This window comes from Poecilia reticulata, chromosome 13, assembly GCF_904066995.2.
Source record: "Poecilia reticulata chromosome 13, P_reticulata-male-v2, whole genome shotgun sequence".
Lineage (NCBI taxonomy): Eukaryota > Metazoa > Chordata > Actinopteri > Cyprinodontiformes > Poeciliidae > Poecilia > Poecilia reticulata.
Genome location: NC_088842.1, coordinates 18404468 through 18417973, shown reverse-complemented (window position 1 = coordinate 18417973; position 13506 = coordinate 18404468).

Here is a 13506-nt window from a genome sequence, read left to right as displayed (position 1 = left end):
ATACATTGTAACTTAGGTCAACTTAAGGCCTTTGACTTCTTGTATAATGAACTAATACAAATTGACAGTTTCAAGCAACAACTTTATTCTGTATGGAAACCTTTTAATCATGTTTAATGTTCAATATGCAAACTAGATGCTATCATTGAAAGCAGTAAAAACTGCCTTATTTCTTCTAATTTTCTATATCCATTCTAATCATGTGTGAAATACTGTCTATGAAAAAATGCTATTTCACATCATTAGAGCAGTTCAGCTCTATTGTGCTCACTAGGCAGTCTGCAAGAACTAATTGTTCAATTTAAATTCTGACTTTGTTTGATCTCACGGTTCCTTGCTGTCACAGATTTCTGCAGCATCCCATTCTACCATTAGTTTATTTTAATTGGTTTGACTGTATCCTTGAAGGACACTAACAGTAACTTGACTCCACATCATGTGCATACGGATATGCTGAGAAACCCGTTCTGTCTGAACAGAACAGATTGAACAGACTGAACATGTGCTCCTAAAAGTATACGGTGTCGACGGTGGTCGGAGTTCGTCCTGCAATCGGTGGATTCTCGGTCCGCCTGCCCTTGTCCTTGTGTCCTTGGACAAACCTTTTAACCTGCCTTGCCTGCTGGTGGTGGTCAGATGAGCCCAGTGGCGCCAAAAGTGGGTATGCACTGTACGCAACGCATAGGGGCGCTGCACTAGAGGGGGCACCAAAACTCTTTCTTCGCTAGAGTTTTGAGTTTCAGAAGTGTCCATCTTGATTTGGTTTATGAGAGCTTCCAGTTCAGGGGCAGCTTTCAATGCTGCCATTCTCCTTTTCTCATATTCAGATGTCCTGGACAGGTCTTTCCCCACTTTCTGATCCTCATCTTGTTGAGTTCAGACATCTTCTCTTCTTTAGGGGTCTGGTGTAGTTCAGAAATCAGTTTCATCTGGATAAACCTCATTTTTGAAGTTGGCGGTCTGATCCTTAAATGTTTCTGTTTTGGAAACTTCTTGTTGTTCTGGCGGTGGATCCACTGAAACACTCTCCTTTTCTAAGGGACCTACCCTGTCATCTTCTTTCTCTTGCTTTTTAATATCAGCAGCAAAAAGTTTATATCTAATGGAGGTTAATAATAAGATACATTTACGGTAATTTAGTTGCAACTTGTTTTCCGTTCCTTCTGTTGCCAAGCTGCCGCTGCACAACAGAAACAGCGGAAGTTCTCTTATCAAAATAAAAGCATAAAATTCAAAAACCGGAAGTGAACTAACAAAAAAATAAATGCAAAAAGGAGAATACAACAATAATACAACAAATAACCCAAACAACCTGGGGTTCGTAACACTCAGTGACTGTGGAGGAGAGATCACACTTTCTGCTGTACAAGACCCTTTTCCAAGAAAGCAGAATCATCAACTTGTTTTGGAGACACAGAACTGTCACACTTTTTAACAATTCCAGTGGAAGATTCTGCTGACATGCAAACATCAGTTTGCATCAGTGTTGTAGTACTCGAGATCGGTCTTGGTCTCGAGACCATTGTTTGATGGTCTCGGTCTCGACCGCATTTGGTCTCGGTCTTGTCTCAAGACCAGTCAAGACTGCAACTGTGGAAATATCACTAAACTTACAGCATACTGTCCAGTTTATTTGTTAGCATCTTTGTTTTCACTGGATGCAAAACGCACTGATTAAAATCCAAGCAATAATGTGACTTTCTGTTACTCCCCCACCCCTCCACACTTTACTCGCACGCGGCGCTCTGAGACATGCGCAGTGGTTTCCTCTCAGCGGCATAAGATGTCTGTCTAATCATCTGTAATAGAATAGCGCTGCAAAAATCAATAAAATCTGATGGCGACAGCTAACTCAGCATCGCTTCGCTTTCACACACGGTGGGGACAACGTCTAACTTTTGTCACTTAGAAAAGTAGCTCAAAGAAAGGTAAGCTCCGTTGACGTGATGTTAGCAAAGCTAGCTGTATAGAGACACATCGGCAATGTAATGAAAAAAAGTTGTCACTGCACTGAATTATTGTGCGGCGGTGTTGACTGACTTGTCGCATATATGGGACAACATTGTGTCCAAAAGTCTGCAAAATAGTGACGTGACATTCATGAACGATCCGATTTTTCTGAACGGCTCTTTACTAAGAATATAGGACTGGAGTGTCACTGAGAGTGCACAACTTCTCCATCTGTTTTCTGATTGGCCCTGTTGAAATTCTGCTGAAGAAAGTCCATAATAGAATTACTGTATTTTATAAGTGCATGAATAAGGGAGAGCTGTATGGACATATTAAACCTGGGCCAGGAGAGAGGTGGTGGGGGAGATGATGTGTTTGCATACACCTCAGAAAGTATGCAGTTGCGCCCATGGACAAGCCGATGGCATTTGCTTCTGTGAGAAGGAGGTTAATCATCTAAATGGGTCAAATTAGAAATGTATGAACTATCCCTTGAAGTATAGTCCATTCAACAAAACCAACCTTTAAGTCTACAATTTATGATAAGAACAGTTGCTGAGGTACTAGCTACAATCTTGCCATTAAATCAAAATTAAAAGTATCAGGTTACACTGCAACTTGCAATATTTACCTAAGTATTAACATATTTGTACATAACTGTCTTAGCTTGTTATCCCTATGTTGGCAATGTGCAAACAATAGCTTTCAGCTTAAGTTTCCCTTTAATGGTCATTTATAATTCTTTCCATTTTGGTTACTTCTTATGTCTTCAGTTGTGCCTCTTTGAATGTCTCTTCTGAACTATCTATTATAGATGGTTGACTCAAGATATCTAAACTCAATATCTCTACAAATTGCAACTTCATTATTCCACCTACTGCCATGTTTGTAGTATTGCTACCATGGATTTTTATTCTAGTTCTCTCAAGAGAATACTTCAATTTCTTCTCCAACTCCTCCCTACTTTCACCACTGATCACAATGTCATCAGCAAACGTTATTATTTAGGAGGTGTTTTTCCCGACTACATCTGCTAACCTGTCAAGAATGTTTTTAGAGCTGATCCATTTTGCTGTCCAACCACCATTCTGAATTCATTGATCACTTTTAGTGCAAACGTCACCATTGTTCCACTATCCTATCTCGCATGTTTCTTAAAGCTACAGTAGGTAACTTTTATAAAATTATTTTTTTTACGTATTTGTTGAAACTGTCACTATGTTTTGATAGTATAATATGAGACAGGTAGTCTGTGAAAAATTTACCTCCGCTAGCTACTCCCTGTAGTTCTATTGCCATCTGCAGAAATGCACTGCTCCCAGTAAAAAAAAACAAAAACAAAAAAAACAATCAGAGCCAGGAGGAATGTTTTAGTGCTACCAATCATTCTCGGTGTGTGCGCTGCTCACCCCCTCCAGTGTGTTGTTAAAAAATTTTCAGTGTGCGAAGAAACAAGACAATGTTACAGGAAACTGACAATTTCTTTAGTTCTCAGCCAGCTCAGCTGTGGGGGGAGAAGCTGTGGGGTGTGTAGTGTAACAGAGTAAAAGCGAAGGACCCTTAAGGTGTACTTGTTCAAAGTTTCAGACTAAGCCCACGCTTTTCTCAGAACTCCCTACTGCAGCTTAAACCTCTTTAACTTGCGCTTAACTTGTGCTAAGGTATGTTTTACTTTGCTTTGTCTACTTAATCCAAAGTCCTCAACCCAATAACTGCCTGCCTTATTCCATTAAGGGTGTTTTCTTCTTTTTACCCATTCTCTTCCAGTGTTGGAAGTTTTGCAATTATTTATTCTTTTAATCTAATTGTTGTTCTGTGTTATTGAGAACAGATGGAAGTGGAGGTTCTGTGGGAGTTGAAACTTGCTTCACCACTATTAAATTTTGCTACTAATGGGATTGACATTTTTGTTAATAAGTGTAGTAAATTGTTTCATTGTTAATAAGAGGAACTAAACTTTCTTGAGGATGGAGTCAGTAATGAGAAGAGGACAAAAACTGTAACTTTGGGAGAGGCAGTTTATGTAACCAGATGAACAAAAGGAAACAGAGCTGCGCCCTTTGAGCCTCACCATAAATGTGATGGATTAATGGTGCTTCCTTTTGCATGCAAGAGCAGAAGAGGGTTTAAAATATACTCTTTTCTGGATCTACCCACCCAGTCCCTCTGCAACATCCAGTGAGACATTTTATAAATAAAACAAAATAATCCATCACAGACGAGATTATACATAATGGATAGGATTTGATTGGTGAAGTTATAACTAACTAATAGCATTAATAGATCAACTGGTTAAGTTTACAACTTAATAGTTCTTTTCTAGAAAATTTTCAGTTTGTTATTGTATGGCGTAATCTTTGACATGCTTGCAATATTAAATAATAAAAAAAAATTATTGCGTTTTTTTTTGGGGGGGGGGAGTTGCAGTAAATATTGTTACATTAAACCAGGAGCTTTGTAAATTTGTATGAGACATTGTCATTTAAATACCCTTCTCTGATTGTACTATCTTAAACTGAACTGTTGGTAAATGCAATCTTTCAAATCAGCAACAGTCATTGCAGCCCCAATAAGTAGGCTTTTGTACTCTTATTACAACCCACTGTAGATTTTTTGCAGCATGTAGTGTCACTGTAATATTCTATAATTCATCATCCCTTGATACCATAGAATAGTAGCAGATGGAAAGAACGCACATCTTTCAATCCACAGAAAAATCTGAGAAATCTTCTGTATTTTTCCAAGGATGTTAATGTTGCAAACAGTGTCAGTGGGCATAACCTTACACAAATGGGCACAACCTTGCAACAACATTTGGTAAGACTATATATAATTTATATTTAATAATTACTCAACGTTTTTGCCAGGGAGCCACAAATGTGGTTTCCTTTAAAACATGATGAAATTTAAAACTGCCCTTTTATTCGAGTAGTTAACTCACTTTTCTTTTCTACCTAACAGTATTAATTGCTTGTCTCATCACTCTTGCACATCCACACATATGAACAAAATGGCTGTAAACATACTCAAACTTCTGTGATGTATTCCTCTTTCCCTTCTCATTCCTCACTCCATCCCCCAGTCCCTATTATTGCCCCATGCCTGTTGTTCATTCACACATGATTGATGGAGGGATGAATCCCTTCCCATTTCCACCACTCAGCTTTCCCCAAAGCCTCTCCATCCATCTCTTACCTGCTGTCACCAGATGGCTCACAACCTGCCTTCAGCAGACAACCAAAGCCATAATTACCCTTCATGTCCAACAAAGGAAAACTCACACCAACAAATGTACGGAGCACCTATGTATACACATGTCCACACAGATGAAGGTTTGGTTATTTGGATTAATTTAAGTTTACAAGAAAAATGCTTTTACTCATTTTGTACAATTATTACTGGTAAATTAATGATTCAGTGATTCTTGAGAATAGGGACAAAACAGGTCCTATGGATAAAGCACAAAATATGAATAAAATATAAACAAAATATATTTTTTTCAAATATCTGACTAAACTAACCTCGGTGATGTGAGCACAACAATGTATATTTTCCTGGTATTTGCTGAATTTTTTTTTTTGTTTTAAACATTGTAGTCGGTGAATGATGCCTGTAAAAGCCCTTGTGCAGGAGCAGAACTCAATACATTATAATAGTTTAAAATAATTTTAAAAATACTCAATACTATTATGACAATTAAGTATAAGTAGTCATATAAATAATTATAAAGGTATCAATAAATTGAATTAAAAATAATTTTTATATATTTTCCAACTCCATAGAAATTTGTCCCTAGTTTTTGTCAACACCGTCAGACATGAAGAGAATGTAAAAAAATCAGGCATTATTGGGGGGCACCAGAACTTCTGAGGACCCCATGACCTTCTCTTCCTTTGCTAAGAGGGCTAGTTAGCTCTGGCTAGCTTATGTTATTCTTTAGTTTTTTCTTCCTTTTATTCCTAAGTTGTTTGTCACAACCATGATGTGTCCACACCATAACTGACAATTTACAAAACTTTGATAAAATTTTGTGAAATAAGAGCTTAATTTTGGTATAATGTAAAGATTTCATGGACCTGATGAGCTACAATATGCCCTCCTTCAGAGTAACATCCTATAAATTGAGGTATAATTGGTATTTTGTCAACTCCGTCAGATGTCAACTCCATCAGAGTTCTTCTGACTCTTTCAGTGAAATTGTTGTCAAATCTCACTTAAATGTGCAATTAATTCATTTTAATGTATTTTACATAAATTGCATTACTTCACATGTACCAAGTTTTTCATTTTACACACTAGTTTGTCACCACCTTCAGTTCTGTGTCAACTCCGTCATGCAGTGTCAAGTCCAGATGGACTTGTCAGATGGACATTTGTTGTTTTTAGTTTTAAATAATATTTATTTTGTTTTTTGAGAAGCATTTGTCAGTAAAATTAGTAAAAATATCACTAATAGGGTCATTAAAAATTATTTCTTATTTATTTTTGTCAGATGGTGATGACAACGTTCTAGGTCAGGTCGATTAAAAATGTAATAAAAAAAAAAATGTTGCAACTGGGAGCCTGCACCTTAGCATCTTCACATTTCCAAAACATTATTTGTCATTTTTGCATACATAAGGTTGAGAAATAACAAAAAATAAATAAATGGGAAAATTGAAATCCATTTTGTCCCCATTCTCAAGAATCGCTGGATTATATAAATTATTTATAGCAAATGATTTTAATATTGTATAAAATGTCCAATAAATTTGACCTGCAGAGTATAATAACTCCTACGACACGGTTCTCAACTATGGCCACTACAATTAAGAAGGATATTGTAGGAAATTACAAGTTTTGACTTACAATGGGAATTGCACACAGCATTAAACTTCAGTAACTTTGAAAGTGAAAAATCTGCTAGCAAGTCAGGATTTTACTATGCTGTTAGAAGCAACTTAAACACGTAGCTGTACTTTCTCAGACTTCCATATGATTATTCATTGCAAATCTCTAAAGCATGTCAGATCCTTAAAACAGTAAAATCTTTACGTTTGTGAGGTACATTAGTTGAAAATGTTTGAAGAAAAAATGTTCCTGTTATTTGCAGACTCTCACATCAAAACTTCATAAGACAGTTGAACACAGGGCACATGCAAGGACACACACACATTTACATACACACCTGCACAACTGAGCTAATGATGGGTAGAGGAGCCGAAATTTGTTAGAACTACAAGCCTGTGTCTTTATACACTAATGACAGTCATTATTCTGTCATACTGTGACTCTCACTATGCAGACACGTTACTGACTGCAAGATATTTTCCTTGCTGCACTATAATTACACAGGACTGATTATGCACGCACGTGTATGCTTGTGAATCATTGCCTATGCAGGCAGTTCCTCATTGCTGCTCTTAATTACAGTGATGACTGACAGCTGTAATAAACAGAAACTCTGCTGTATCTATCAGATCTGAAAGCCTGAGACAGCAAGGAATCAAAAGAAATAAAACGATAAAAGGGGAGAGTAGGGAAAGTGAGTCTATCTAAATATACGTTTGTCATCAGAGAATTTGTTATTGAAGTGGAAATGAGAAACAGAAGAAAATATTGGATGATTGGAATGTGATGGGCATCATTTCTTTCTTTCATTAAATCTGTTTTTCTCCTGATTGTCAGATTATGAGATGATTCATGAGTAGTCAGTTTTAAAAAAGAAGAACTTATTTTACTCCAAGCATTTATTATGATATAATTTTATGTTAAAATCTTTTTGGATATATATTTTTTATCATTTCCTTCAAAAAGATTTTCTTGATGTTTTCAGGAAAATGTTTATCTACTTTTATTTCCACATGCATCAAACAGAAATGTTAAATTCTTGCAGCTCTACAGTAATGTCTTCCATGTGATTAATTTGAATACCTTTACTGTACTTTTGGTAAAAGTAGATTTAGTACTGCATATTATTTTAAATCAAAAGGAATGGTTTTGTTATATTTCATTTAGACAGACAGACTTTTTAGTCTGACTAATCTTCAACCGGTGATCAGACTTTGCATTTTTCTGTCTCATTTGCTTATTTTTGTGGCCCATTTGATTTAGCATTAACCATAGGAAAATTGCTGTATGCTGCAGTGCCTTTCAATAAACTCCACTTCTGCAAATTTATCACCAAGTGAAAACTGATTTGGCTTTATTGATAAGGGGTTCCCCTGTTTGATGTATGGCCCTGTGATAACTTAAGCTGTCAGTGAAATGTCCATGAAGAAGTAGAGCAATGAGAAAACCAGCAGGAGAAACAAGATGGGAAAAAAAGGGGGGGAAAAAAATCACGTCCATGAATCTATCATAATCCCTTCCTACTCGTTTATTCGGTCAAGTCTTGCTGATAGATATATCAAACATGAGTTATTTCTCTCTAATGTTTCACATTCACATTCATCTCGATATGCATTTCTGCAAATTGATGTTTTTGGGCTTTGCTGCTTGATATTTGCTCACATATATACATAACTAGGAGATATGTCTTGCACAGAGAGATAAAAAAGGCTTCCCCCGGTGTTGAAATCAATCGAGTCTAATTACACTTTCTAATTATATGATCTATGAGTTTTTACTGAGATATATGCTGTTTAATTTTATTGTTTGTGCAAAAAATAAAATAAAATTATTTCGACATCCTAGTAAATAAATACATTAAATATAATGTCATGTTCGTATTCAAGAATTGTTTTTATATTATTTTAAGTGTGATTTATTTTTTTTTATTTTTAACATGCACACCATATATAGAGACATTCAAGTAATGACATGAACAGTAATTAGAATAATTAACATGAAACAGCAAATGACAAAACAAAAACCAAAGATAAAACAAAAACAACAAAAAAGTATTTCCATACCGAGGTAGGTAGATAAAAAGCAAAACAAATGAAGAAATAGAAAGTAACAGAGATTACAGAAAATGAATATTAAGCAAATAAAATGGAGCATCTATAGGGCTTAATTTTCTAATTTCATGAAAGAAAGGGAATCATTGAGAATGTGTGGGTGGGAGAAGATTTTTAAAATGCCTCAGTAAAATATGTCTAGCTGTCAGGGTGAGGAAAGCCACAAAGTCAGCAAGATGGGGTGTCAGTAGTTGGGTTTTGGGGAGGACCCCAAATAAAGCAGCGAGTGGAGAAAGCTGCGCTGTGGTCGAGGTCATTACAGAAAGTGAGTCAAAAACAGAGACCCAAAACTGGAATAAGAAGGGAAAAGGTCCAAAACATATGACTGAGAAAGGCTGGACACAAACCACACTTCACACAGCTTGAATGAAGTCAGTTTACTTTTGGACCAGTGTGCTCTAAGGCCTGCTTTACACTGAGTACTTCTGTGTCAGGCACAAACTGAGGAAGCATGAATGTGTTTTAGAATAGTTTTCCACATTTCATCATCAATCTCTATTTTAAGATTGTCAGACCAAGTAGCGTGAAGATGACTAGATCCAGGAGTCAAATTGGACCTTAAAATGTTGTATGTTTTTGATATTGAACCTCTTGCAATGTGACTAATTTTTAGTAATCCAACAGCCATAGTGGAGACAGGGATCATCGGAAAATCAGTGAAAAAATGACAAAGTTCCTAACTTGCATCTAAAACAGTGAACACCTGGCAGGTTTTGGGTATGTAGTTGAGCAAATGAGGCAAAAGTTCTATGCAAGTATAGGTTTTTCACGGAGCCCGTGGCTTTTCCACACTTCAAAAGCCTTGTGTTTGTATTATCGACAACGCTGACATACTTTGTGGTCAAGCTGTTTGTCCTTCAAACAAAAATGTGTCACAGCTCCTGCTGGTTGTGGGATTTGTCTTTCCTCTTGTTTTTTCCCCTTGGATGTCTGTATGCTTGTTCCCCGTTGTCTTTTTTTTTCCCTCTATGCACCTTGAGGGCATGGCCTCTTGATCCCTGGCAGTGGTGTTGCTGTTGCTCATCTCCACATCTCAGCACTCTGTACCTACCCTTGGTTTCTCTTCTTTCCTTGCCAAGCTTTGCCAGTGGGTTAAGAGTCAGGTTTGTTTTCACTGATTTTTTTTTATGTTTGAATTACGAAGCTAGATGTTCATTTGGCTTCCTGATTAAAATTGTCAAGACCTGTTCATGGAGAATTAGCCCAAGGAGCAAGTACATGGTGTTATTATATGCATCTTTAACACCATTATTACAGAAGCCAATCCAAAGTGTTTTGTAGGATATCAGTGAAAAGACAGAAAATAAAAAGGAATAAGTATAAACCCATAGCATAAAAAATATGTTACTATGCAGATATTTTAAACATAAAAGGAATAAATGTTTCAAACTATTAATTCCTCAAACTGTTTATTCAAAAGCTTTGGTAAAGAAACGTTCTCTGTCCTGGTTTAAATGCAACTGTTTCTGCACATTTCAGGTTTGTTGCAGGGCTGAGGACTAATTGCTGCCTCACCTTGCTTACTTGAAAAGCACTTTGAATTGCCTTCTTGCTGAAAATGTGCCATATAAATAAAATTGCCTTACCTTACCTTACCTACCTTTCTTCAGAGACAAACATGTGGCTCTTTAGAACCGCCTCTGTATTTCAGTTCAATATCATTTAGTGTTTGATAGACAAACAGCACAAATAAAAAGATCTTCACATTGATATTCGTTTCAAAACAGACTCATTTTCTTTGTATGGGTTAGGATTCTGGCAGTAGTATGTATGATGAGCTGTAGCTGCTTAACTCTGATACTTCCAGTAAAATCTCGTGTAACTCTTTGCTTTGAGAACTCTTCTGATTATGAAATTAGTCCACAAGCGTGTAATCACAGCATAACTAAAGCAGTTCTCCAAAGCCCCTGCCGTGTTTCTTTGAGAACATTAGTGAGCGAGCAGCATGAAACAAACAAGGAGCACACAAGTTTTATGCAGGGTTAGATTATAAAAAAAAAACATCCCAGTATTTCAACATGTTACGGAGCATTGTTTGCTCCAGCAACTTACAATGGAAAGAGCATGGCACAACTGCAAACTAACCCAATCATGGCCATTCAACTGAACTGATATGCCGGACAAGAATCACCTTGATCACAGTAACAGACTTCCTGTTAGTCCATCATGTAAAATACAAATAAGCAACAGTCCAGTTTGGGGCTACAGCGTGTTAACATATCTAAAAGTTTAAATGTATGAATACTTTTGCAAAGAATAAAAAAGAAGTTCACATGCAAATGAGTCTTGTCTTTATTCTTGAACTTCAGGTCGCCTTCAAATACCAGAAAAATGATTGTTGCTAAGCTTCTTTATTAACAAGCCACTTTCACTAGTTCCGTTAAAACATACTTTTTAAAATTCTGCTATTTACTATATTACAGGAGGAATGTTTGCGCTTTTGAAATTCACTGCACACTACAGCAACAACTATGGGGACATATTTTGCTTTCTCTACTATTTCCATTTAGTTTGTATATTCAATTATCTATTGTTTTTGAATAGTGAATCAGCTAAAAGTGAAGTGGCCTCTCCACAAGTAAATTAAATACTTTCAAAAGCTCAGTAATTATTTAAAACTACCTTGTGTAATTGTGTCATAAAAAATACAGTGACTGTCACTTTAGCAGGTTATATGTGTGAGGTTGGAACTGCGTTGTGTGAGGATGGCTATTTGCAGTTGGAAGCGTACAAAACATGTATCTTTATTTATCATTTATGCAAAATGTGCTGAAATGAATTCAGTGTGAAGTAGCTGGCCTAATTGTTCATCAAGTGCCAAGAAGAACAGATGCTATGGAAAACTAAAGCTCACGGCAGGAGAGGTGAATGTGTGATAAAAATGTTTGGCTGGGACGGGCATGAATGCAGTTTTTTCTTTTATGCTATATTTACACATGCACATGGTCACTACAGTGCAGATCTGATAACATATGACACATCAGTATTTATCCCCTGTGCAGTTTAAACATGGTGTAACGACTACACAAGTGCTAATAGTTGTCCTGCTTGTACAATTGTCTTCAGATAAGCTGTAATGTTTCCAGTGTGTTTGTAATGTGTATGCGTTTAACTGTTAATGCTGTTACTAACAAAATAAAGCCTTTTGGAGGATGGAAAACATGGCTGACAATGGCTTAACTACAACTTTTTCCATCACCTCATGGATGAAATGGGGACTTATGAATCAAATTGTAAAAACACTTCCTACAAAACCTGTATTCTGAAAACAAATTTGAAATGTGTTTCTTTTTTCTGAAAAAAAAACAACAACTCTTTTTTGAAACTAGACACAGTGGTTTGAGATTATCTTGATTAACCTTGAGCTTGACATGATTTCACTGTATTTGCACCAACTATAAAAACAAATTACTAACAGGTTCTAACTGGTTTCATTCTTAACAGAGCAATTATTGCCATTCCTTCAAAATCAGTTAAACGTATCGATTATTAATGTGATGTTACCTACATTAATGTATTCAATGTTATTTTTATTGTGATAGCTGCACCTATTCTAAATAATAATCACATTATAAATGAGCTAAAGACAATTTTGTAATATAAGTGCATATTATACAATATATGACCCATTGCCATTCTGCTTTTTTAAAGAATAACACTGAGTCTAATGAATTGGTCTAACACATTTTGCTTGTCTTGCTGTTTTTGGTCCACTGGTCTGATTTTCTTCACATATATCTTGTGTATATAAATATATATTTTTTTTTTCTACAACAAACTTATGAAGCTTTGACAAGTTTTTTTTACAGGTAAGGGACTATCACTGATAATGACGCCACCCCACAAAACATAACCTTATTTCAGCTATTGCTTTCATAGACATGTTGATGCTTGTTGATTTTAAGCCATAGCTTTAAAAGAATGTTGCCTTTATAAGACATATGGTTGATGCTCTTGCTCCATGCTTCCACCAGCTGCAGAAGACAATGGACTCTCTCTCTGACATCTCTGTAAAGGTACTTGTCAGAGTTTAGAATGATATGATGGAGAATTTCTGCTTTGTTTACTTTAATCCAGTAAATAAACAAATTAAGCGTAGTTATATAATACAAGCAGATTTTTCACCAACAGTCCTTCATTAATGTTTTGTCTTAAAAATGTTGCAGCCACATTGCTTACAATCAAAAGAGCTTAGGTGTATGGGACAACTCTTAATCATGTAAAAGATCATGTAAAATTATCTTTTACATGATCTTCTCTCATTATCTCTTAATATGAAAAAACAATTGAATTATTTACAGTCAGTCCAATAATTCTAACATAGCTCAAAGCTTGTATTAACAATTACGGCACTCTGTTGATGTACACATTCGACTTTGCAATGGCCAATCAATCAGGCGAGAGGAAAGAATTCAATACTGTTAAGTGTGTTAAATTACAAGATTCAAAAGCAATCCATATGCTATTTTACACCCCATCTCATTCCAAGTTTAAATAGATTAGTACAGCAGATACTACAGAGAAGCTCATCATTTTGTGTGAACTGGGGAGTTTCTCTCTCACAATATCTGCAAAAAAATCAGTCTCTATTTGCTTTCAGTAGAATGAACATATG